The following is a 26,711-nucleotide window of genomic DNA, read 5'->3' as shown; positions in this document are numbered from 1 at the left end:
CTCTAGGAGAGTGCTCCCAGTGCCCCCAACCCCCAGACAGGCTTGGATTCCTCCCTGTTCTCCTCTATGACACTAAGGGATTGCAAATATTTTACATCCTGTCCATAAATTGGTTCATCTTATTATCCTCTTTCCTCATAGTTTGGCATTTGGGATAACAGCTATTTTATATTGATTGTTTTATATCTTTAGGACCCAAAGGAAACAGCAAGAATGTTTGGCCACCATCAAAGTTAATAATAATACTAATAAAAAGAAGACGGTAAAACAAAACAAAACAAAACAAAAACATTGTTCAGTAATAGATGTCTGTATGAGGAGGATCAACTCTAACCAACTTCCTTAACTAAACCCACTCATTAAGCCTGGAGGGAGAGCTTCTCATTTGTTCTCTAATCTAATTTTTGTGTTAGTCATCAAGTGGATAATATAATACACTCATTTTTTATCCCAGGATTTGGGGGAGGTATTAATCAGCATATTTCTTCTTCAATCCTGGAACATCTGTATAACAAAATGTTAATTGACATTGGAACACGTTGCTATTCCAATATACAATACATCCACTCAGCTTACCATGTAATATTACAAAAGCTTATATCATGTTAAAAACCCCAAGTGACCTCAGAGATATGTATAATATATAGTTCCTTGACCAGAACACTGATATTATGAACTAATATTTAAATGATGGCAATTGGTAGGTCTTTGTGAAATGTTAGATTATAAAATTTAAGAATTCACTTCACTGACCCAAATGTGGAGAGCAGCAGAAAAGAGCACAGGCTTTCACTCACATCCACATGGATCTCAATGGTAGCTTTGCCATTTGCTAGCTGCAAAGAACTTGACTAAGTCTCATTCCCTCTGATTCCCATTCTTCTTCACTGATCTCCTTATATGACATAAAATGAAGATATTGTCAATGCCATTTTTAGTATTGCTTTAAGAATTATATAATATTTAGTTAATGTTTACTAAATGGGAGTTGCTTATGCAAATCTCAAACTTCACAAAAATCCTACGGTGTTGGATTTTTTAGACCCATTTTTAAGGAAGGAAATAATAGTAGATGACTAGCCCCCAAAACTTGGGATTGAACTCAAGTCAGACTAACTCCAAATTTCCAGAACTTTCCAATCCAAAGCATTAACTTGCTGATGTAGCAGTCCTGTACTCCCCTGGAAATCAATCTCAAGAAAACCATTGCTTATAAACAATGTAGAGATGTTCACTCCCAAACACATTTTCCTTGAGTAAATAGCACTCAAAGGTCCATGCTTTTTGCTATCATAAAAGGTGGAGAGTGAACTCAACTTTTACTCCCCCTGGCCAGGACTGCCCTCATCTAAGGAACTGCTAGGCTATCTATCACCTCTGTGTCTGATGTCACTTTCACAACCACTCCGTTTTTCATCTCTGCTACAGCTGTAAAATATATGCTCATAGTCCCTTGTATGGATTAATAACTTACCCTACTCTCAGATTTCCCCCTTAAGTCCAATATTGCCTGGTAGATTTCCTGTTGTACAGCTGAACTTACTCTTTACCAACACCACAGAAGCCTGGCATTCCGTACACTGGCCCCTCCCTTTGGGGATCTTTCTCCTTCTCACACTGTCCCTCTGCAGTAGCAAATGTTTCAGCCTCCTGCTTCTCCCCTACATTGCCATATTTGTTCAATCTACGTAGATTCATCACATGGAAAAATGTATGTCTTCCCACCACATCCAAATCCTACCTAAGCGGAAAGGTTTGGTTTGAACTTTATATATTCTGCCTTCCACAATTTACCCCAGATAAAAGAATGAATTTTACTTAGTAGTTTTTCTCATTAAATTTAAAGTTATTAATGATGTGCATGGTTTTTTTTTTTTTTTTTTTCTGATGTTAGACTGCAAAGAATGCTTGCGTTTTCTTCAGAGATCTCTCCTGGTGTTCAACACCTGAAACTGTATGTAGAACACACACGCAGAGTAACTGCTACATGATTGACCCTATATTGTAAGTTTTTCAAGGTTAAAGTATCCTGCCCTAGAGTTCCTATCACAGAACGGAGCCTGAACTTCTAAAATCTAGGATCCATTGAGACTTCTGGTAACTGTTTCCTCATATTTATTTCTGTGGGATAAGGATGGGAATACACCTTAGTTCAATCTAATGTCCTTATGTGGAGCTCCATCAATCATCATATCACATTGCATAGCCACAGTGATTATGTGATTGGTTTAGGGATGGGCATTCAAAGTCAATGATACTCAGTTAGAATGGAAGATAATCAAAGCTAGGGGCTGCTTCGGTAATCCTGTTGTCACCACTAGGGGAGATCATCTCCGAGAGTGGATTCAATATCCAGGAAGCAGAGCTGAAACATGGTAGCAGAGAATTCCCAATCTGATTCTATCATTTGTGCCCAGCTATGCTGAAACCTGAGGCTAGCTAGCTCTCCTCCTCATTCTTAATTTACTTGAAAGGATAGGGTTCTTCTCTCTGTTTAAACTAGTTTCAATCTAGTTTTCTGCCACTTGCTACCAACTGGGTCTTATGTATTACGTAGGTATTGGTTAATTTTTTGAAGAGATTCTTAAGGCAGTAAACAAAGCTGCCATTGAAAGCCCCTGGAAGAGCCCTTAACAAGGAGCCTTTGAAATTGGAGAGAGGATGTGAATATTAATGGCATTTCTGCAGTGAGGGCAGTGAATCTTGGTTCTGACCTTCAGTAAGAGCTAAACAAACAAGACTCTATCAACTCCTCACGAGTTCCCATCAGACAGCATTAAAAACGCAACACTGCAGAGCAATTCATGCAAAGATCTTTTACAGTGCAGAACTGCTTATCAATAATCTACTTAGGACATCATGGGGTAAAGGTCGGGATGAGGAGTGCCAGGTTAGCAGCTCAGGTTATTTAAATGGCATACAGAGATGGTGAATCAGGACCTAAGCAGACCAAACAATGAGACGATGTTTACTTTCTCCCTGGTCCTCTGTCTTTAGCCTATTGGACTTTGTGGTTAGAATACTTTAGAGTCCTCATTGTACCACTGCATCTCAGCCTCAGTCTTCCCATCTGTACAATGGGAACTGTAAGTAAATACATGTAAACTTTTAACAGTTTGGTACTCTAGGTTCCCTAGTTCAATGATTATCAAACTTTTTTGACTCCAACCCACAGAAAGAAATACACAGAACTTCTTAACCCAGGATGCACCCACAATATACATCTGAAACAGAACTTTCAGACAAAAATTCTTATTCTTGCAATGCAAAATGTTCCTGATATTTTCATTCTATTATTATTTTAACATTATTTTTCTTTTAAGATGGCTATGGTTCACTAAACTAATTTCATGGCCACAATGGGTCTTGACCTGAAGACTGAAAAATTTTACTTTAGGTCAACCTATGGTGCAAAATGCACTTTAGGTCAATATACATTAAATCTGAGAAGAGCTTTAGTTCTAAATCCCTGGGGAGTCACCTGCCCTCATAAACAAGGCTGTGCTACTACTGATTTTTAAGTGCTCCTTTGGTCCCAGGCTTAGACTAGGAGTTGAGGATGCAGCCTGTCCCATACCCCCTTCCCCCGGACACACCTCTTATTCTCATTCTGCTTCTTAAGTGGTTTCCTCCATCTGTTTTGCTTTGTGAGCAAACACCCAAAATGAAAAAAAAAAATGCAGAGGAATGAGAGGTTAAGGTTCTCACACTTTTGTTTTTAAAATAATTTTCCAGGGAGTTTTCAAATAGTTTAAGATGCTCAAAGATTATATTTCAGTAGGTTTGGTGTGGGCTCCTGGAGTCTGGATATTTAATAAGCACCCAGGGATTTTGGATGAAAGTGGAGAGACATATTATCCTTGGATAAACACTCATATTAACAGAGAACATAAGGTTTTTCTAAACTCCATTAGAAGCTGGAGATATGGAATCATGCTCTTAGCGGTTAGCAGCAACAATGTGAAGGTTTTCTTCAAACTGAGAGTTGAGCACAGGGATGGAGAAGAAGCAAGTTGCCTCTATCTTCAGCATAATCAGAAAGTCCAGTGGGAGAGACCACACACAGAGTAGTTCCCTGTCTACACTCCCCCTCCAACACCCTTCCACTTTAGACAGGTAGGCTTAAGTTCTTGAGCCAAACAGGTGGCGGTCTTTATTAAATGATAAGGGGATTTAGGGTTGAGGAGGTGGGTGTGATGGGGTAAGTAAAATCAATGCAGCATCTTCAGTCTGTTATTTTTAAATGTGATATTCCATATGTCAGATCCTAGTGAGCATCGGCTTCCTTGTGCCCAGGGGAGCCATGTTCCCATGTTTGCATAGGGGAAGAAGCTTCATGTTCTTTCATTATTTCTCTACCCTCCAGCAACTCTATTCAAGGAGAGCCTGTTAGGCATTTGTTAGAGTCATGTTTAGAGAAAAAACTTGAGTAGTCAGAGTAGTAAGTCAGTCAGCAGAGAACAGAGAAGAGAGGCCATGGTTTTCCACCTTACTTTCTTCGATAGGAATGGTTACTTAACCATAGTTCTCTGGACATGTATTTTAGACTTCATGGCTCTTAAGATTCCTTCCAGCTCTAGAATGTCTAGAAGTCTATGAGTCAATGGCATACAAATGTTATTTTGTTCAAAGTCTCAAGTAAAAGATTGAAGAACAGAATTGTTGGAAACAAAATGTGGCCAATGAGTCTCAATGGTTTGGGTTTCTGTGAGCTGGCTTTGGAAATAGCAACAGCTTGCAGAAGACAAAGTTGTGGGAGACTGGCAGGAAAAGGCAACATGGGTCCAGAGGTAATTGAGATAAAACCTCAGATTTCTAAACTTTTAGCTGCAAGGTCTCAGGTAAGATATTCACTTCTCCAGATCAGTTTTATTATTGGTAAAATGGGAATAAAACAGTTATAAGTGAAAAGTTCATTTTTTCAGCCAAGCATACATTTATTTATTTATTCTTTGAGAAAGAAATGACTGTTTTCTATTACATATTTGTTATTGAAGCAAGCATTGTTTGGTCTACTGAGGGATAGTATGTGAGAATCTCAGGTTTAGTGAAATGCACTATAAATTACTGGCTGAATACTATATGCAGTTTTCCTTCCTCAATAGCTTTCTTTGTATATTCCATCATGAATCCCCCTTATACTGGATCTCTTCCTGAGACACCTATTATTTTAGCATTTCTAGTCTTATACCCTACTTCTCTTCTTACTACTTCTTCTTCTTCCAAGAACACCACTTTTCTTTGAGAAACTATTCTGCCATCATTCCGGGTGGTTCTGGTAAGACTGTCGATCTCAGCACCCACCTCCTCATCGTAAAGCTGGGCATACAAACCAAGCTGTTCAATGAGTACTCCATCATTCCTGGCCATAGCAATTGGTCTGAGAAGAACAATTAACCAAAGCAGGGCAAATTATAGTTTTCCCTACGGTGTACCATGTACCTTTTGGGAAATGCTATCTTTTCCTTTAGATATGAGTCATACAATTTTATGCTTGAATATGTCATGATTCTCCCAACACACAGAGGGATTTATAACTCGGAAACAAAAAAGATATCAGGGTCCTTAAAGCTTCATTTGAATAGCTGGATCCAATTGTGCCTGAAGCCAGATGTGAACCAATATATTCCTTTTTTCAGTTTAACATATTTAGAGTTCAGTTTCTGTCCCTTGCAAATCAAAGAGCCCCAAATAACTATCCTTCAAAGTCTGCCTCAATCTATACTTCCTCACAAGACGTCCTTTGATCTCTTTGGCTAGAGGTCACCAGCAGAGTACATATATTTTTTCTCCTTGTATTGAGATTTTCTATTTTACAGCCTGGTTTTAAAGTTAATTGCATACATATTAGTGACCCTTTTTTCTCCAATATTAGACATCTATTTGTAAAGGAAGTTACTTCAAATATTGATCATTAATATTTGCATAATTAATAATTTAAAATTCATAATAACTATTCGGTGCCAGGACTTACACTAGTAGCTTTAAAAGTGTTATTGAATCATCATAACGTTTCTAACAGACAGGTTTTATTATTTTTTTATAGAGTAAACATAAAACAGATTCAAGGAAGTGACGTCATTGGCTTGCCTAATTTCCTATAGCAGAAAGCAAGATTAGAACCAGGTCAGCCTTCCTCAATAAGTTGTGATTAATAGTGTGTGTGTGTGTGTGTGTGTACATACACATATGTATGCATGTATGTGTGCATATATACACACACTTATATGTTTTATTTTAGATCACGATAAGTGTTATTGTGATCTGTACTCCTCAGTGTTATCCTGTACCCCACATCCTCCTCTCCCAGTTTACTGCTCCTGGGGATATGCCTAATGCAATCACATCAGTAAGTGAATGAATTGATTGCATAAAATTGATACCCAGAGTGGTAAAATTACATGTAAAGGACATTTCCTGCATCATTCCTGGAAAAACATAGATCTGAATATAGATGGCATGGTCTTCTGATCTCACAAGTTAGTGCTTGGCAAAAACTCTATAAGGCTACCAATTTCTGAAAGACAAGCCCATTTAGAGAGGAACAAGTTATGATGGATGCGTAGTCCCAGAAAATGCACAATAAAAGATAGAAACATTGCTACGCATGATTTTTTAATAACTACAAAAATATCCCATGTACAGGATTTCTGAAAATTGATAGCGTTGCCAATGCCGCTCATCTCTTTAAACAAGCAAACTCATCTTCCCTGGTGCTGTTACATCTGTAATAAATTGGCTCCTCAGACATATCTGCTTGCAGGTTAGAACTGAGATTGAATAGATAATAACTTTTGGGGTAGCAACACCTGCCAGGGCAAATAATAAAGAAATTTATGACCTGAGAAGTACAGGGTGATAGTGTTCCAAAAATATATTTCACCTGGTCCCAAAGTAGGTTCATTAGGTATCCAGGAAGCTGCCGAAAAATATTCAGTACCTAAAGGGAGGTGACTAAAAAAGAACAATCTCTAACGTAGATGAGCCACTAGTTATAAAAACATTTAGGTCAAAGAAAAGCTTGCTGCTAAATGCCTTTTAAAATCAAGACACGAGGGCTGGGAGTTTGGCTGGGGCATGCCTAAATCCTGCGCAGGGAATCAAGCTGGGCTTTTTTGGTGACCTTATGTAGTGTGGCAGCTTTTGCAAATATCACACTGAATACAGATGGCTTTGATAGAGCTTCAGTAAGTGGGTTCTCTGTTTTGGGTAATCATTTTTCTCCCTTACAAAAATAATTAAATCTCACCATTGAGCTGAGTCTACCAACATCATGCAAACACAATTAAACTGAATGAGGGAGGAAATTCCACAGAAAGGTGGCCATGTCAAGTGGACAGAAGCCTACCTGGGAGTTAAGGTCTTCATTAAAGTTCTGACTCTAATATCATAGTTTGTGTGACCCAGATCATAGCACTTAACTGCTTTGAAAGGCAGTTATTCATCCTTAAATATTAGGAAGTTGTAACAGCAAATACTTTTACTCATGAGAAGTGATGATTAAGATATTGTAAGTTGAGGAGGACTTGAAAGTGGAAGTCTTCACACTTGAAGCAGCAGTGGATTACATTTTATTCTTATTATCAAGTAGGCTACTGACCTTTTCTTTGAACGCTAAAAGTCCTAAGGCTGGGTGCGGTGGCTTACATTTGTAATCCTAGCACTTTGGGAGGCCGAGGTGGGTGGATCATCTGAGGTCAGGAGTTCAAGACCCCCTTGGCCAAAATAGTGAGACCCCATCTCTACTAAAAATACAAAGATTAGCTGGGCGTGGTGGTGTGCACCCGTAATCCCAGCTACTCAGGGAGGCCGAGGTGGGCAGATCATTTGAGGTCAGGAGTTCAAGATCCCCTTGGCCAAAATGGTGAAACCCCATCTCTACTAAAAATTCAAAGATTAGCTGGGCATAGTGGTGTACACCTGTAATCCCAGCTACTCAGAAGGCTGAGGCAGGAGAATGGTTTAAACCCGGGAGGTGGAAGTTGCAGCGAGCCAAGATGGTGCTGCTGCACTCCAGCCTGGGTGACAGAGCAAGACCCTCTCTCAAAAAAACAAAACAAAACAAAAATACTAAGGCAATAACAGATATTACATCTCTACAAAAATATTAGTGCTTCTCCAACACTGGTAGTGAGTTTTTCCATTGAGTGCCTATTTTGGGACCCACCAGAAAGCCCTGCCCCATGCTATTTATAAGACAACACTAATCAAGGAAGGAGGTACATGAACAAATTCTATGCTTTCAGTGTGTGATCCTTGATACCAGCATTTTTTGTGTCTTTGATTGTTTTCCTCCATGGACCTGAGGTAGGCTGGTTAATGATGAGCCTGCACCACTATTGCGGCTCCCCAAGATAACGACACATGCCCTCTGCTATATTGGCCAAATAAGACAGCCCTTGGAACACCAATTGTGTTCGTCCTGTTCCATGAACAGTTTCTGTCTTCTGTCTTTCATTTGCCACAATCCGAACTCTTCACCCACTTCCTGTCTGCTCCCTGGCCCTGGTCTGGATCCTGCTGTTGTTCAACTCACCCAGAACTCTGCTTTCCCCACTGACTTTGAGAGTGGTCCAGGAGGACTGTAATTTCTTACTGATGAGCCCCTTCCTTCACATTAGGCAACTGTGGTACTTTTCCCTGGTCTTTGCATATAGGACTAGGACATTGGCCATCTCCGCATTTCTATCCAGGTTCCATTTGTGGGGAAGAATGGATTTGTTTCCCCAGCCCTGATCCCCAGGTTACACATCCCCTCTCCTGAACCCATCACCCATGTTGCTAAGGTCATAGGGGGTTCAGGTTTGAACCTCCTTAACTGTGCCCAAGCCTATCTTTTTTTTTAATTTTTATTTTATTTTATTTATTTATTTATTTTAGACAGAGTCTCGCTCTGTTGCCCAGGCTGGAGTACAGTGGCACCATCTCAGCTCACTGCAAGCTCCACTTCCCGGGTTCACACCATTCTCCTGCCTCAGCCTCCTGAGTAGTAGAGACGGGGTCTCATCATGTTGGCCAGGATGGTCTCGATCTCCTGACCTTGTGATCCACCTGCCTCGGCCTCCCGAAGTGCATCATTTTTAAAAATTACATTAGGTGCTTACTTCTATAAATAAGTTAAGAACTCTATTAAAAATATAAACAAGGAAACCTCTTAGCACAACGACTTGAACCTTTGGACTCCTGTATATAGGATGAGTTTTGAAACACATGATGTCAATGTGCATATAAGGTTTTACATAAGAATAAACATCTTTAAATTGGTAAATTAAACATCATGTTAAGCTGCCACATTCTAGTCCCAGAGGATTTTTTCGTTTGCTAAAACAAATGTGTTGATATTTTTATCCATGAGGACCCTGGTGCAGACACACTCACAACAATAACACATAGTTCACAACAATAACACATAGTACACAACAATAACACATAGTACACAACAATAACACATAGTACACAACAAAAAAGATTTAATATTCCCATTATTTTTCTTAATAGTCATTAAAAATATTTTTAACATTCTCTCATATTTAAAAGATGAAGTAAGCACTTCTGGGCCATTATGCCTGAAAATTATTCTTCAATTGGCATTTATTATTTTGATGAAAACTGTAGTTATCAAGGTTTATGTTTTATTTTCACCCATGTCCATATTGTGGAAAATTAAACAAAAAAGAGAAAAAATGTCAGCAGGCACAGACCTCAGAGTAACTTCATATTCTCTTTTTAGCTTCTATTTTAGAACGCCGAAGTGAAAACTCACCACAAAATGATTTTGTTCTCCATATATGGAGCAGTGAGGATGGGAGGAAGAAGAAAGCAAAACAAAGCAAACCATAAAGCAGGCAATTTGTGGTGTACTTGCTTGTTTCTTTTCAAAATATGTTTTGGATTAGTTTTAATTACATTAGAAGTATTCATCCATTATCATAATTAAGCAAAATATTAAGATAGAAAGACAGGGTTAGGTCACCCTTTTCTAAGCCTCTTCTAAGAGGTAACTTCTATAATCAGGGAGGTGTCTTCCCAATATATTTACAGGCATTATATAAATATGTGTATATAGAGAAATATAAAGTTTTGTTTTAGATGTGCACTGCAACTTTTGTTTCACTTAACACATATATGGTATGATTGTGTGTGTGTGTATATATAAATATACAGATATATATACAACATATTTTACATTTCATAGGAATGCTAGTTATATTCCTATGAAATATACCTATTAAATTGTGTAAATTTACATACATATATTTATAAAATTAAATATTTATATATCATATCTTGATACACATATTACATATATTTTTATACTCATATATGTAATATCTACATTATTTTCATAGAATACAATACATTATAGCAGTAAAAGAAAATATGTTAGATACCATATGGAAGATACCATGTTATCCTTTATTACCATAACGTATTTGAGAGAAAGTGAAGGCCAGAGTTTATATAACTTTTCTTTTCTTTTTTTTTTTTTTTTTTTTTTTGAGACGGAGTCTGGCTCTGTAGCCCAGGCTGGAGTGCAGTGGCCGGATCTCAGCTCACTGCAAGCTCCACCTCCCAGGTTCACGCCATTCTCCTGCCTCAGCCTCCCGAGTAGCTGGGACTACAGGAGCCTGCCACCACGCCCAGCTAATTTTTTGTATTTTTAGTAGAGACGGGGTTTCACCGTGTTAGCCAGGATGGTCTCAATCTCCTGACCTTGTGATCAGCCTGCCTCGGCCTCCGAAGATGCTGGGATTACAGGCGTGAGCCACCGTGCCCCGCCGTTTGTGACTAACTTGTTAATGATCATTTAAGTTGTTTCGTTTTAACAATGTTAAAATAGTGCTGCAATAAGCACAAATAAAAAATTTGTTATTTTGCTGGTAAGAAACTGAAAATCAGTCAAGTTACCTCATATAATGGGTGGAGGTGTGAAATGAAGTATATGCAAGTGGAAAAACCCAACAAGAGCTGAAAAACCAAGTCCCAGACAGTGAAGAAAAACCCCTCCAGTACAATGATTTCTGGACCGAAATCTGCTCATAGGACTAGGTGGGTAGAAGACATTGCACTTCCCTTTGGGGCTCTTCTTTTAGCCCAGCCTCTCCTTTCACCTCACAATGGATTCCTCACTTTCATGTGTCTCTTCCCCCAGAGGTGCTGTTCACACTCCAGGCCTCTCGGTCTATAGCCTGGTCTCTCAACCTCAGTGCTCATGGACAACTATTTGATTCCTGAATTTCTCAGCTTGGATTCTCTAAGGCAGAAGTTGGTTGGTTGTCCTGGTGTGTGTGTGCGGCGCTGGGGGTGGTGTGTGCACGTGCATTCATTGTCAGGTCATGGCCTAGACAGGACTTTCCTTAATGTAGAGAGGAATGAGAAGAAACATCTCCCTTGTGAAAATAGAAACTACACCTGGTGAACTTCATTCTCAATGTCTGGTGCAGTGCTTGGATCAACATGGATCCTTGTTTACTATACTAGATTCCAGGGGATCATGGAATTGTATTTCCCATATACAGGATGTAAACAGTTATCAGTGGTGCTAGATGATGAGTCCAAAGATCAGATCCAGCTGCTGCATGCACACTGGGCCTCACATTGCAATGTATAAAATGAATCCAATAATGCACACTTTACACAAATGTGAAGATTAAATGAGACAATGTCTAAATAGTCTTTGTAAACTTAAAGCACAACCAATATATAAAGTCAGCTCTAAGAAAAACAGAGTAAATCAAGAACCAGGAGAACTTATGACTTATGACTTATTCGTACACGCAGTAATTTTTATTCACCGTGATGACAAATACCAAGAAGGAGAAAGTGATGGTGACTTGATAATTTCCTGTCTCAAGTACATCACAGCACAATCGTTTTGTTCAGACTCCATCCCTGCTTTGAATAGCCACCTCTCTGCTTGTTAAAGTCTATCTCTTCTTTAGAGACTTAGACGTAAGCTTGACTCAAGAGTTCCTGGTTTAAGCCACTTTGGGACATGAGTGAGACTCAGAAAAGCTTCCTGTTTGCGTGTGACACTTTTGCAGGCTAAAGTACCTTAGAAAATCTCAACACCTATGTGAAGGCAATCTAACTGAGCATTGGATTTATGACATATAGTTTGAGGGATTTTTCTTTGTTTATTAAATTTAACTGTTTTAAATTTCTTCTGAAAAAAAACACGGATACATGTGCAGAACATGCAGATCTGTTACATAGGTATATGTGTACCATGGTGGTTTGCTGCACATACTGACCAATCCTCTAATTTCCCTCCCCTCATTCCCCAACCCCAGCAGGCCCTGGTGTATGTTGTTCCCTTCTCTGTGTTCATGTGTTCTCAGTGTTCAATTCCCACTTATGAGTGAGAACATTTGGTGTTTGGTTTTCTGTTTCTGTGTTAGTTTGCTGAGGATGATGGTTCCCAGCTTCATCCATGTCCCTGAAAAGGACATGATCTCATTTCGTTTTATGGCTGCATAGTATTCCATGGTGTATATGTGCCACATTTTCTTTATCCAGTCTATCGTTGATGGGCATTTGGTTTGGTTCCATGTCTTTGCTATTGTAAATAGGACTGCCATATGGTGATTCCTCAAGGATCTAGAACCAGAAATACCAGCTGACCTAGCCTTCCCATTACTGGGTATATACCTAAAGAATGTAAATCATTCTAGTATAAAGACACATGAACACGATGTTTAAATTTAACTTTTGCCAAAAGTTTTACTACATGCATTGCATTAGTTCTCCTTAGGAACATCAGAAAATGTGGACAAAGCAATATATAATTAAATAGCCTTGAAAAATTCAATCAGTCTTACCCACAGTCCTTCTCTCATGATCTGCCCAATAATTTCACAAGAACAAACGATTAATATTCCCATTTGATAGATCTGGAAATGAAGCTTTGGGGAGGCTAAATCACATACCCTAGGTCACAGAGTTAACAATAACTGGTTTCCTGTACTCAAAGCCAGGTGTCCTTTTCCCAGCTGCTTTATTCTAGGTTGAGTCCTGCGACTTGATTAATGAGCCCTGCATTAGGTGAGCTGAAATCTTGCAAGCATCAGCTGCTAGGTAGCACCTGAGCTTTTAGAAACCTTTTCCGTTCACTAAGTAGTGCCATTTATAACCTTCCATTAGAGGTGAATAGGAGAAGACTGTTTTACTGGCATTCTGGAAGTAACACAAGGGCAATCATATAGTGAAACCTCATTTTCCAGGAAAATTAAGAAGTCCACATCATGAAAGTGTAAAACTGGAAATAACCTAAATATCCACCAATAGGGGATTGATTATATGTTATATTCACACCACGGAATATTGTATAATTAATTAAAGTGGTGATGTGGGCACATATTAACTGGCTTGGAAAAAAATATAGGTGATATTGATTAGATATACAAAGCAGGTCTCCAAATATTTTATGTAATATAATCTCATATTTATAATAAATGCATTTATGCATATTAAAATATTGCTAGTGATTATACATTTTTTGCAGTAAAGTTAAATATATATTAGTTTATATTGATATGAATGATTAGTTTGAAAAAAGGGAGTCCTCCTCCTACCCTAAGAACTAAGGAACATGAACTGAGCATGTGACAGTTCTTTCTAATATAGAAGGTACACCAAAAATAATTGTAATTAAGTTCCTGTAATGCATGTAGCAGGAGCAACTTGCATGCCTGCTTGCCATGAAGGAACTGTTTCGTGACTATTACATGTTTTTAACCAATATTAATGAATACATTTTGTGCTGGTCCCAACTCAATATATGAAAGTCTTATCTCATTCTTCTCCCTCATTTCTCCCAGAGTTTGGTTTAGATCCCTCTGTTTACTGCCTTCACCCAGATTCTCATCCCATGGATATATATATGCCTCTCCCAATAGTACATGGAGTGATTATGTGTGATTTACTTCTATCTTGCTGACACCTAGCTTAAGAACTCAGTGTAGGCCGGGCGCGGTGGCTCATGCCTGTAATCTCAGCACTTTGGGAGGCAGACGTGGGTGGATCACTTGAGGTCAGGAGATCGAGACCAGCCTGGCCAACATGGTGAAACCCCATCTCTACTAAAAATACAAACATTAACCAGGCGTGGTGGTGGGCACCTGTAGTCCCAGCTACTCGGGAGGCTGAGGCAGGGGAATTGCTTGAACCCGGGAGGCGGAGGTTGCAGTGAGCCCAGATCGACCACTGCACTCCAGCCTGGGTGACAGAGCGAGACTCTGTCTCAAAAAAAAAAAAAAAAACAAAACAAAAACAAAAAAAGAACTCAGTGTATATATGCAGCCATAAAAAAGGATGAGTTTATGTCCTTTTCAGGGACATGGATGAAACTGGAAACCATCATTCTCAGCAAACTAACACAGGAACAGAAAACCAAACACCACCTGTTCTCACTCATAAGTCGGAGGTGAACAATGAGAACACATGGACACAGGGAGGGGAACATCACTCACAGGAACCTGTCGGGGGGTGGGAGTCAAGGGGAGGGATAACATTGGGAGAAATACCTAATGTAGATGATAGGTTGATGGGTGCAGCAAACCACCATGGCACATGTATACCTATGCAACAAACCTCCACGTTTTGCACATGTACCCCAGAACTTAAAGTATAATGAAAAAAGAAAAGAATACAGTGCATAATGAGAACCTAATGAATGCTCTGAAATGTATATCTTTGTAAACTTGTTGGTGCCTGAGACAGAAATGACCAAGATGCATCAACATATACTCTCTGGAAATTAGCATGTGTGTTTCAGGTCAATGAATAAAGGTACTGGGTAAAGGTTTGAGAGGGAGTAAAAGGCAGTGTGTATAAGTACTGTCTCAAGGGTTTCAGATTGGAGAATTGCTGTCAACAAATGTTAGAAGGTAGGCTCACTTCAGAGAGTCCCATCTTTAGAGAAAGATTCCTTAGATCTCAGGTCTTTTTATTCAGCTCTTCATTTACTCATTCCACAATTACTGAACTCTGTACTTTAGAATCGAGGAAGTTAGGGCAAATTCAGGAAGCTTTCTCTTGCCTTCATTCATCTGGAGTGAAGTTTGTTCTGCCCAAAGCAGGTAAAGGATCCTTTAAAGCTGAATTCTCATTTATTTCTTATATACTTATTTAACCAGGAGTTAGTTTTTCCTGCTCTTGAACTTCACATGAAAGGAAATAGACAGTATGTATACGCTTTTGTGTCTGGTTTCTTTTATGGAGTAAAATGTGTTTGAGATTCATCCATATTATTCTGTGCTTCAGTAGTTTGTTGCTTTTAGTGCTGTGAGAATTCCACGGTATGAATATACCACTTTTTAAATTGATTTACCTGTTGATGGATAACTGGGCTGTTTTCTGTTCGAGGCATTATCAGTAAAACTGCTATAAGCTTTGTTGAACAAGTCTTTTCATGGCTATGTTTTCATTTTCTTGGATATATACCTGGAAGTAGAATTACAGGGCCACAGGTTGCCTCTAAAAGTGGTTGGGGAGGACGGACTGAGAAAGAGAATGAGAAAACTCTTGGGGGTGATGTGTTATTCTATATCTTATTAAGGGTTTGATTACACAGGTGTGTACATTTGTCAAAGCTCTTAGAATTGATACACTTACCTTTGTGCATTTTAATATATAGAAATTCTATCTTAAATAAAAAGAACAGTAAACAAATGCTGAACTTTGTTTAATGATATTGTGCTAAAGTATTTGATAGGAATTGGACTACTTTCTGAAACTTAATTTGGAATGCCTCAAAAAATAACATATATTGATAGATGAACAAACAGATGAATAGATATGTTCTAAAATAACTACAGCAAAACAATTACAGAATGTAAGTGATGGATACATGAGGCTATTCACTGTATAATTTATTCAATTTTTTTGTATGCTCGAAATTTTTCATAATAAAATGCTAAGAAATAGAAATATTATTTCTTTTTTCTCTTCCACAAAAATCTTCCAATGGCTTTTTAACCTACCTAGAGCAAAATCTAAGGTAGTTATTTTGGATGATAAGGCACTGCCCAGTATAGTGACGGGAGCCTCTCTGGCTTCATCTGCTCCCACGCTTACCCTCTCTAACTTGTTTCCAGTGATGGTGACTTTCTTGCTTTTCCTAGTGCACCCCTAGCCTGTGCTGGTCTCAGAGGTCTCACACTTACTGGGACCTCTGCATAGGATGCTCCCACCCCAGATTTTGGCATGGCCACCCTCTCTCTGTACCGCTGATTCATGTCTCCTCTGACCCCTCCCCCAAGAGATCTCCTCTTTCTACTTTGTCAATATCTCCTCCTCACTGTTATGCTGTGTTTCTTTGTTCATACAGCATTTAGCAGCACAAGATATCATTTAAAATATATTTACATTTTATTTATTTTCATTTCCTTACTGGTGTACAAACTATCTAACAACCAGGACTTTGTTTTTACTAATTATTATTTTTAATTATTTTATTTTTGTATTTTTACGTTTATTTTTACATGTAGAAATGTATGGGGTACACGTGCAATTTCATTACACACCCAGATTCCATAGTGGTAAACTCAGGGCTTTTAGGGTATTCATCACTCAAATAACATACATGGAACCCATTAAGTGACCTCTCATCATTTTATCTTGTTCATTGCTGTATCACCAGCTCCTAGAACAGTGCCTGGCACATGCAGCAGCTACTCAATGCATATGTGTTGGCTAAATAAATAAATGGTACTTTATAATGCCATTCAGCAAAATTAGATAAACTTTTCACTTTAGAACAGTTTAGATATACAGAAAAGTTGTGAAGATATAGAGTTCTCATATACTCTATAACTATCATCCCCTGTTGTTAACATCTTACATAATATGGTATATATGCTAAACTTAATGAACCGACATTGATACATATTTGTTAACTGAAGTCTGTACTTAATTCATATTTCCTTACTTTTTATCTAATGTTGCTTTTCTGTTTCACAATGCCACCCAGAATGCCGCAATGCCACATTGCATTCAGCTGTCACATCTCCTGAGGCTGTTGACTGTGACAGTTTATCACATTTTCCTTGATTTGATGATCTTGACAATTTTGAGAAGTACTGGTTAGGTCTTTCGTGGAATGCCTCAATTGAGAACTGTCCATAGGCTTTTTTTCAAGCTTGAGAAAATCTTGTTCCCTCAGGAATTGTGACATGTACCCAATATCCCAAAACATTTGTACTACTTTAGAATATAGATGTATCATACAGGTCTTTCTTGCTTGGTGTTCCTACAAACCCTGTGATGAGGAATATATTTCTATGTGCATCCTGCATATGAGATAACAGAGCTTCCAAAACGGTATCTGTGCCAGATCACACAGAATCCATGGCCGAGAAGAACCCTAACCTGGGCTTTCTAAGTACAGGTCCGGCTCACTCTCTCTCTGCCTCTCACATCAGCCTAGTCCAGAGCCCACATGCTGTTGACACCATCACAAACTGCCCTTTGCAGACAGCTACCCAAATCTGAAACTCTTCAAAGGCATGCAGTATCATGATTCCTTGCTCTGTTGCTTTCAATCAAAAGACTAGCACTGACTCTAACAATACTGTTAGCCAGAGAAACTAATGCTCTGGAATAATATTTAAATTTAAGCTGGTAGAACTTATCAAAATATCATTTTCTGGGCTTATCAATAGGTGCAATGTTTCTGAGACACTTTCATTTGAAAAGAACCAACGGTCGTTGGGTTGATAGCACCTGTTCCTGCATCTCATTCTGTGCAAGAGCAGAATGATCAGGAACAGATTGAACATGGAGCACTTCCCCCATCACAGTTTACTTGGGGAATCTTGTGGGGAGAGGAACCATCCTGGGGAATTCTCCACAGTGCTAACCAGTGTTATCAGTTGCAAAAATCTTACTTTCCTTATAAATACAGACTCTAAATTGACTTGTTTTATTCCATTATAAAATGCCTCATTCTGCAGCTTACAGGTAACTTATTATGCTGAGTCCAGAAGAAGGAAAAGTACATCAGCCTCATTAATTCCAGTTTCACCCCCCAGGGAGATTTCCTTCACATTGCCATATAGACTCATCACCCCTGGGCTTTGGCTATCATGTCTTTTATGAAAATCTATTATCCATCTTCTCATAATTGTCTGTTTTAAGAGTGGAGCTATGCTCACCTTGTTCATCACTGAAGCCCACAGCAGGATTACTCCATTATATGTACCCAAAAATTACACCTGAAATAAAATGTATTTGTATGAATCACAGTTGATATTTAAAATATTTTTTTTCTTTGTGCACAATTGAAATATTTTATAATTTATATATTTTACAATAAAACAATTTCTCTTAGGACATGGGAATGGAAACTATGTATACTGGTGAGAAATAAGCAGTTTTGAACAAATAGGTGAACGTTATACTCTGAAGAGTGCAATATTCTCAAGGTTAGATGAAAGCAAACCAACATGCAGGTCCATCTTACTGTGGGAACAACTTCCTACAAGCATGGGAGAATCCAGAGGTTCTTTTTAAATACTTACCTTTACTAGAGAAGAAATTACATCATGTACTTTACTTAACAATAAGTATCCCTGTTAAGAGTAGTCCTATTTCTGAACAGGAAATAAAGCTAGTTTCTGACTAGAAAAAAAGGTAACTGTAAGTGAGTATAAAATATATGCCCGTGAAGAAACTGATTGGGGCCATAAATTAGAAACTTTGAATCTTTAAGTCTTCCCCACAAGAGAACATCTCCATGTCTCCACTGGATTCACTTCTAAAGTGAACCCGAAAGAGTCATGTGGAATTGGTCCAGTTGGGGAAGGGGATATCTGCAGAGGTCGTGACTGACATCAATTGGGGTCTTATTTTTGCTGCTACACAGATGTGTCTTTTTGGTTAAAAGCCATGTTTCCTTTATTTTTTCTTTTTTTGTAAATGACATGCAGTTAGGTAAAAGGCCACTCACCTAGGATTTAATATCTTAATCATTGGTTAACAACCAGAACAGACTTGTGATTTTGAATAGGGGTGCACCTATGGGCTCCCAAACAGACCCAAATAGGTCACATTTGCAAGCTTGCTTTCCATAACCAATGAATGGTTCATGCATTTTCTGAGGACTTTTTCCTCTCTAAATCTAGATCTTCCTTGGAAACCTCTTTAAAGTCTCCTGAGGCTGATTCTGCTATTATATTCTATACCAATCTCTGTTGTTTTGTGGCATCTGTAACAGCTGGGACACTATCTCGTGCAATATTTTTTTAAAATTTTAATTCCATTTTCTTCCCATCTTATAGTTTGTTGTTTTCTCTGTTTAACTCTTTCTTCCATCTGGATCATAAGCACATTAGAATTTTACTATCCTTCTATGCCATAAATTATACATTAATAGAATAGTTATGTCTTGAGAGAAAAAGTTATTTGTAATTTGCAATTAGAGAGATTTTAATCAAGTTTACCATTCTCAAGAAGTCTGTTTTGCATATAAATAAGGACCCCTAAAAATCGATCTGTTTTGCTCAATTATAAAATGCTTCATTTAGAAGCCTAAGGGTAATTTATTATACTGAATGGGAGGAAAGGAAGATGTATTGCATTATGTTTAATCTTATCAAATGGCTGCTATATTTAATGACAATGTCTGTTTATCATAATTATTATAAGTTGTCTAGGTTAATAAAATCAGAAGACCTATGTGAGATTTTTAAATGCTAAATTTATTATTTACACACTGTCTCGAATACCAGCTGTCCCTCACGGATGTGCCATCATCCCGTGTGTTTGATTTCTGCTGAGGTAACTGGAGGACTTTGTGTCAGTCAGACAAAGTAGACTATAAATCCAGGCCCTTAGAACCTTCTACAATAAAATATGTAGAAAATAAAAACGTAGAAGAGGAAGAAAATAATACATGTAGGCTTCCAGGTATTTAATATATGCATTACAAATTCCATTCTTTCATCATTGAAGATGTTATTTCCAGACAGACTCAACAGAAACCAAAGCAAAAAGTCTGCTCTCTTATAATCTCATAAGCAATGATGTATGTGTGTATAAGTGATGGGGACAGAGAGTAGCATCATATATCTTACTGTTTCTCCAAAATATTCTGCACATGTGGATCTCAGGCAAATTTAACCTTGAGGAAACTGAAGCTCAGAGAGGTGTGTAAGGAACTGTAGGTCACACTGTTGGAAGAGCTTTGTGTTAAACTCCTCTGCTTTCAAAGCTCACTTTTCCCACAATAAGTTGATGACTCAACACTGATGACTCTAGTGCTGGAGATATAGGGCAGGTGATGAAAAGTTTTTAAGACTCAGAATTAGAAATCTGTAGTTGGGTTCTTGGCTTTCCAGCCTTGTGATCCTGCATAAGGCAAAGTTTTTTGCTTTTTGCTGTTACACCTATGAGTCTTTTTGGTTAAATGCCATGTTTCCTTTTTTGTAAATGACATGCAGTGGAATGCATGTACATGACATTCTAAAAAGACAACTGTTTGTTCTTTGTCTCTGTCATGAGCTTATTGCAAGAATGAAAGTTGACAAAATTACACCTGTAGGTCTACCCAAATCCACTGCTTCTGAGGAAACACACACACAACTATTGAAAGCACCATCCATGAAAATGGGAAAATCCAGTTCAGTTTTTGCAAATGCCATAGTTATAATTACAAGACAATGGAGGTGCATCCTTTTTTCCCCTATACCTTTACCCTGGCAGACATCAGTTTACAAAAGGGGAGAAATTTGTTCACTCTTGGTTGTTTAAAACTCCCTTCAGAGACATTGTCTTTTGAGTGGGCCGGCTCCCCATTTCCCAGAAACAATGTTGGTTTGTGCTAGGTGTTTGGCAGCTGACGTTTTGATAAATGGAAGTATTAGACCATGCATTAAATTACAGTTAAAACTTTACCTGCTATTTTTCCCCAGATGTAAATGTACTTTAAAATAGAAGGGAAAAGAATCACCGTGGTAGCTTCACTTTTAAGTACATGCTTTTTTTTTTTTTTTTTTTTTGCTTTTTTTTTTTTTTTTTTTTTTGCCAAATGTGCTTCGTTATTTGCCATAAAAATATTCTAGTTTTAAACTGGAAGGAAAATTCTATGACACATTGCTCAGGACCTTGATGTTAAGATGATTGCTCTGCAGAGATAACCAGGCCTAGAATACAGGAAAGTAATGTCTTGCTCAATTTGTATCTAGTAAGCAGAACTTGTCCAGCAAAACACTATGGAATTGAAAATAAGGGAAAGCTAAATGAGGTATGGCCAAGGCAGGGACTTGGGGATTCAGTTAGCCCCCTCCATATTCCTCCTCCAACAGTTTCCATCAGAAACCATACTCTGTAAACCCTACTTCCTTGACATCCTGCCTAAAGTTCATTCTTCCCCATTACCACTGAAACTACCAAGTTCAGGATGTATCGTCTTTCCAGACCTCATGCAATAACTTCCTAATTGCTCTTCCTGCGTTCAGTTGTGTCCATTCCAATCTATCCTTGAACCTGGATGCCAGAACCATTTTGACTATTAGCAAATATGGTGCTATAATTCATCCATTCTCACCCATGGCTGAATATAAGAATTACCAGGAAAGTCTCTAAAAATATTGATGCCTTGGGCCCATCTTTAGACATTCCAACTGCATAAATTTGGACGAGAGAGCAGGTATTGTTATGGTATTGTTTTACAACTTCCCAGATGATTCTTTTCTTTTTCGTTTTGAGACATGGTCATTGTCTGTAACTCAGGCTGGAGTGCAGTGGTGTAATCATAGCTAACTGAATCTTTGACCTCTAAGGTTCAAGCAATCTTCCTGCCTCAGCCTCCCAAGTAGCTAGGACTACAAGCATGCGCCACCAAACCCAGCTAATTCCCCCAGCTATTGTAACATTAGGACTAGGAACCGCTAATATAAATCCCTGCACATGGTCTTGTGATATCTGCTTAGCACTTTCACATGGCCCATGAATACCTCCAAGGTAGGGCCTCTGCCTACTTCCTTCATGTCTTCTTTCTATTCATCAAGAAGCATCAGTTTTTGCTGGTTGACCATAGATTTCTCTTCATTCTATGACTTTACATGTCCTGCTGTTTTCTGGGAGTATTCCCTTTATCTGGCTTATCGACTTACACAACTTTAAGTGTTCATGTTTATAAAGGCTTCTCTGACCTGCCAACATACCCTATGTCTCTATATAGTATAGTGAAAACTCCTTTATTTATATTTCATTGTACTGTTACATAAATATATGGGTATACCAAATAAATGTGTGTGTATATAGGTGATACCATCTGAAACACCAAATCTCTTATTTTTATGTTTGTTTTCTCAGAGTTCAGCAAAGCACATGATCAACGTTTCAAGCATTTCTGATAAATGGGAAATATAATGAACGATTTATGATCATTAATTTAATTTAATTTAATGATTTACGATAATTTAATGAATGTCTGGGCAGTAAGAGAAACTCTCCTTAAATATTTGGAAAGAGATACTATGATGAATGTTCAAAGCACTGGTTATCTCTCAGAAAAATATAGGATTTTGAACTAGGATTCATTTCAAAATAAATTTGTCAAATATTGGCAAAACCAACTATGTGAGGTCAAATTAAGGCATGCCAGGTCAGAGGCTGTGGGCTCAATAATGCCCCATAGTGTGCTGTAGAACTGCATTTTTAATATGCATATGCCATTTTCTTTTGCATGAACCTTGCACCTCTCACCCTGCTCTGAAGTAGCTCTCCATTAATGGCTTTCCTCTAGGACAACTGCCATGGATTCTATTGTAGAAGCCTTTTGCAATCAGCGTTTTTATGGGAGAATAAGCTCTAATCCTTTAAGAGTATGGTTCTCAAAGTGTGGTTCCTGGACCAGCAGTCCAGTATCACCAGTATACTCAAAAATGCTAGTTCTTGGGCCCCAATTCAGACCTACTGAACCAGAAACCACTAAGGTGGAGCCCAGCAATCTCCAGCTTCACAAGTCTTCCAGGTGATTCTGATGCATACTCAAGTTTGAGAACTACTGGCCTAGAGTCATCATAGTCAAGCATTTCAACTTTAGAACTACAGAGCCAGCGCAGATGTGCCTCTGTGAGAACCACCTGAAGAGAGTTGTAGTAATACAAGTTCCACGATTTTTACACATTCCGTGGGTCTAAAATAGGACTTTGCAATCTAGATTTTAGCACAGATTTCCTTGGTTATTCTGACCTGCACCAAAATATAGGAATAAAGTGCCTGGATAGTTTCTGAGCTCTTTGTCAATCAGTGGATGTTGTCTTGTTACATTCATTGCTTCCTTCCTTTTTACTTAACTTCTGCTGGAGGCAACAATCTTCTTCCCTATAGATTCTATAATTTGGTTGCACATTAGAATCATTTAAAAAGTAAAGCATAAAAACAAACAAACAAACAGGGCTCACCTCTATTCAGAGTAACTTATTTAGTATCTAGGAGTAGGGTCTGACTACTGGTATTTTTTAAAAGCTCCTCAAATGATGCTCATGTCAGCAAAGACAATATGAGTAGAAAACCAGGCAATATGAACACTGATTTGTGAGCCACAGTTGAGTATAAGATTCTTCAATATTTTGCCAGAGGCTGTGGCTGTGCAAACTCCAAACCATAGTCTTTAGATCCCTGGGTCTCTGATGCAAGCTCAACCAGTCAGATTTTCTTCAGTGGGAATTTGAACCCTGAGTGTGGAATTGACCACATCAGTAGATGGTGTCCGAGTAGAGTCTCCCTTGGCCATATTCTAGAAAGGAGGCCTGACAATGACTGTCCCTATACTACACTGGTTTCTCCCCACCTGAGGCTTGGTTGTTAACCTTTTGTTTTTATTCTGTGAGCTACCCTAGCATTTTTCTGATGAGTCCTTACTTTTTCTTGAAAAAGTTGAAGTTGGTTTCTTTAGCTTGCAGCTCAGAAGACTTTAAGGAACACACTCTGCCACTAATTGATGGTAGAACCTTGGGCAAGTCATCTTACATTTTTAGACCTCCATTTCCTTCAGCTGTGCAATGAAGCTAGTGATATAGATCCACATTTATTAACCACTTATAAAATAACACTCATTGTTTAAAAAAATGACTGCAGGAAACTTGGATAAATAAAATGAAGGAAAGTGATAATTGATTTTCCCACGTCAAATCTTTCTTTACTGTTTGACAAAACTTATTTCACTCTGAGCAGAGGCCTGAAGAATCCTCTTAGTAGAGCTGATCCCTTGGAGAACAGACGATGCTAAAGAGTTCTCTTTCCATGGTTTTGTGATTCTTATTTATTGCTCTATTTTTAATTATTCTTATTATTTTTACATATTTTTGTGGGTAAAAATCTAATAGTCCAATCAAAACATGGGCAAAAGGTTTGAATAGATATCTCTCAAAAGAAGACATACAAATGGCAAACAGGCATCTGAAAAGGTGCTCAACATCATTGACTATCAGAGAAATGCAAATCAAAGCTACAGTGAGATATCATTTCACTTCAGTTAAAATTGTTTATATCCAAAAGACAGGTAACAACAAATGTGGAGAAAAGGGAATACTTGTACACTGTTAGTAAGAATGTAAATTGGTGCAACCACTATGGAGGACAGTTTGGAGGTTCCTCAAAAATCTAAATATTGAGCTACCATATGATCTTATGATCCAGCAATCCCACTGCTGGGTATATACACAATAGAAAGAAAATCAGTATATCAAAGAGATATCTGTATTCCTATATTTTTGCAGTACTGTTTACAATAGCCAAGATCTGGAAGCAACCTACATGTCCATCAACAGGCTTTGTGATTCTTGATTCAAAGCCTTGAGACAGAAACAACTGGAGTTTTCCATTTTAGAGCCATATACTGCTAGACAAAAAAGGCCACGTAATGATACTTAATGGAACACACAAAGGGGTAAATGTGATGCAAACTCAAAGGTAAAAAACTGCTTTTCCAGAAGGCCTTTTAAAAGAGAACTGATTGACTAATCTATTTTCTTTTTAGCTATGGAAAATGCTATCTAAAAATAGGAATCATATTATCCTGGAATATTTGGACACCTGTTGAGTGTTGCCTCTGAAGTCTTTTAGGATGCAGAGTTAACACCCATGAAAAGGTCAAGACAGTTCTCTGTTTCCAAATGAAATTGCTTGGAAACACACTTCAGAAGGAAGTTGGGTTTTTGGAGACCTGCTGTGAAAGTTAGCAAATGAAATGTAAAATGTGTGAAGTTTTCAGTTTTAGAAAAAAATACCAATTTTAAAAGATTGTGGCATTTTTGCTTTACCAAATGAGGCTCTTTTGGTGGACTTAAATATATCTCCTGCATATTCTGGGCTTAAATAAAAAAAAAAAACTTCAAAATATCATTTTATTAAAATCTTCCCACACTGCTAAAAATTAAGAGGTCATAGTCTAAGTTATTTCTAGCAGGATCCATGCATGAAATTTCTGTATGATACACTATGCATAGATTCTACTGCAAAAGACAATACAGGTGAACATAATAATGCCTATGATGACCACACCATGGGCAAGGGCATCTGCTGGGCATTCTTATAATCTTAGCTCACTCAGACCCCACAATCCTTCCCTGCTAACCTATTCTCACTTACTGCAGTCTGGTCCTTCCCCACTCCTAAGCTGCAGTTACCATTGGCAAAGGCTGGAAATGGTCTCTGCCCAATAACCATGATGTTCCCGTCCTATGATTCGCTTCTCTGCTCGATGTTGATGTTGGTGTTGATGTTGGCTATTCTCTTTCTCAAAACGATCGGCCATCCTTTACATAGGTTATTCTGCATTCTTTGAGTCTTCTCCCCCTTCTATTAATGTTACTTTTTGGTCTCATCACTTCAATCTCTCCCCAGCTCTTCCCATGAATGTTGGCATTACCTAGCACTCTGTCTGTAGGACCACTATTTTAACATGCACTTGCTCCTTGGGTAAATCTACCAAGTGCCTAAACCCATTCTTTATGAGTTTTAAAATGCCATATCCAACATATTTTGGGGCACTTCTGCCTATCTTGGCATGAGAACCTCAAACGCAGCATGCCTTAAGGTGATGGTTACTAATAGAGTGGTGTCTGGCATCAAAATGTCTAGCCATGAATTCTGCTAAGTATGTGTTATAGATATGACCATTGGCATGTTTCCTAACTCCCTGGGTTTCCCTTTCCTTATTTCTAATGTTTTGAGGATTAAATAGGACAGTGCATGTAAAGTGTTTAGCAAAGTGTTTGGCACACTAAGCCCTAAATAAATAAAAATTTATCTATATTTAGACAATTCCAGTTGAACTTGCTAATTATTTTATATTATGGATCTTAAACTAGCTGCCATCCAAACCAGAAATTAGATTAATTATTTTTGACTTGTCACATTGGCTCACCTACACATCAATTAATCATTGAATGCTATTAATTTGAAATTTTAAAAAGTTTAGTTTTTTATTTTTATTTTTTTTGAGATGGAGTCTCTCTCTGTTGCCCAGGCTAGAGTGCAGTGGCGAGATCTCGGCTCACTGCAAGCTCCACCTCCCGGGTTCACGTCATTCTCCTGCCTCATCCTTCCGAGTAGCTGGGACTACGGGCACCTGCCACCTGCCTGGCTAATTTTTTTGTATTTGTTTTAGTAGAGACGGGGTTTCATCATGTTAGCCAGGATGGTCTCAATCTCCTGACCTCGTGATCCACCTGCCTCGGCCTCCCAAAGTGCTGGGATTA

The sequence above is a fragment of the Macaca nemestrina genome, chromosome 18 (genome assembly GCF_043159975.1).
Source record: "Macaca nemestrina isolate mMacNem1 chromosome 18, mMacNem.hap1, whole genome shotgun sequence".
Taxonomy (NCBI): domain Eukaryota; kingdom Metazoa; phylum Chordata; class Mammalia; order Primates; family Cercopithecidae; genus Macaca; species Macaca nemestrina.
This window is presented reverse-complemented; position numbering follows the sequence as displayed.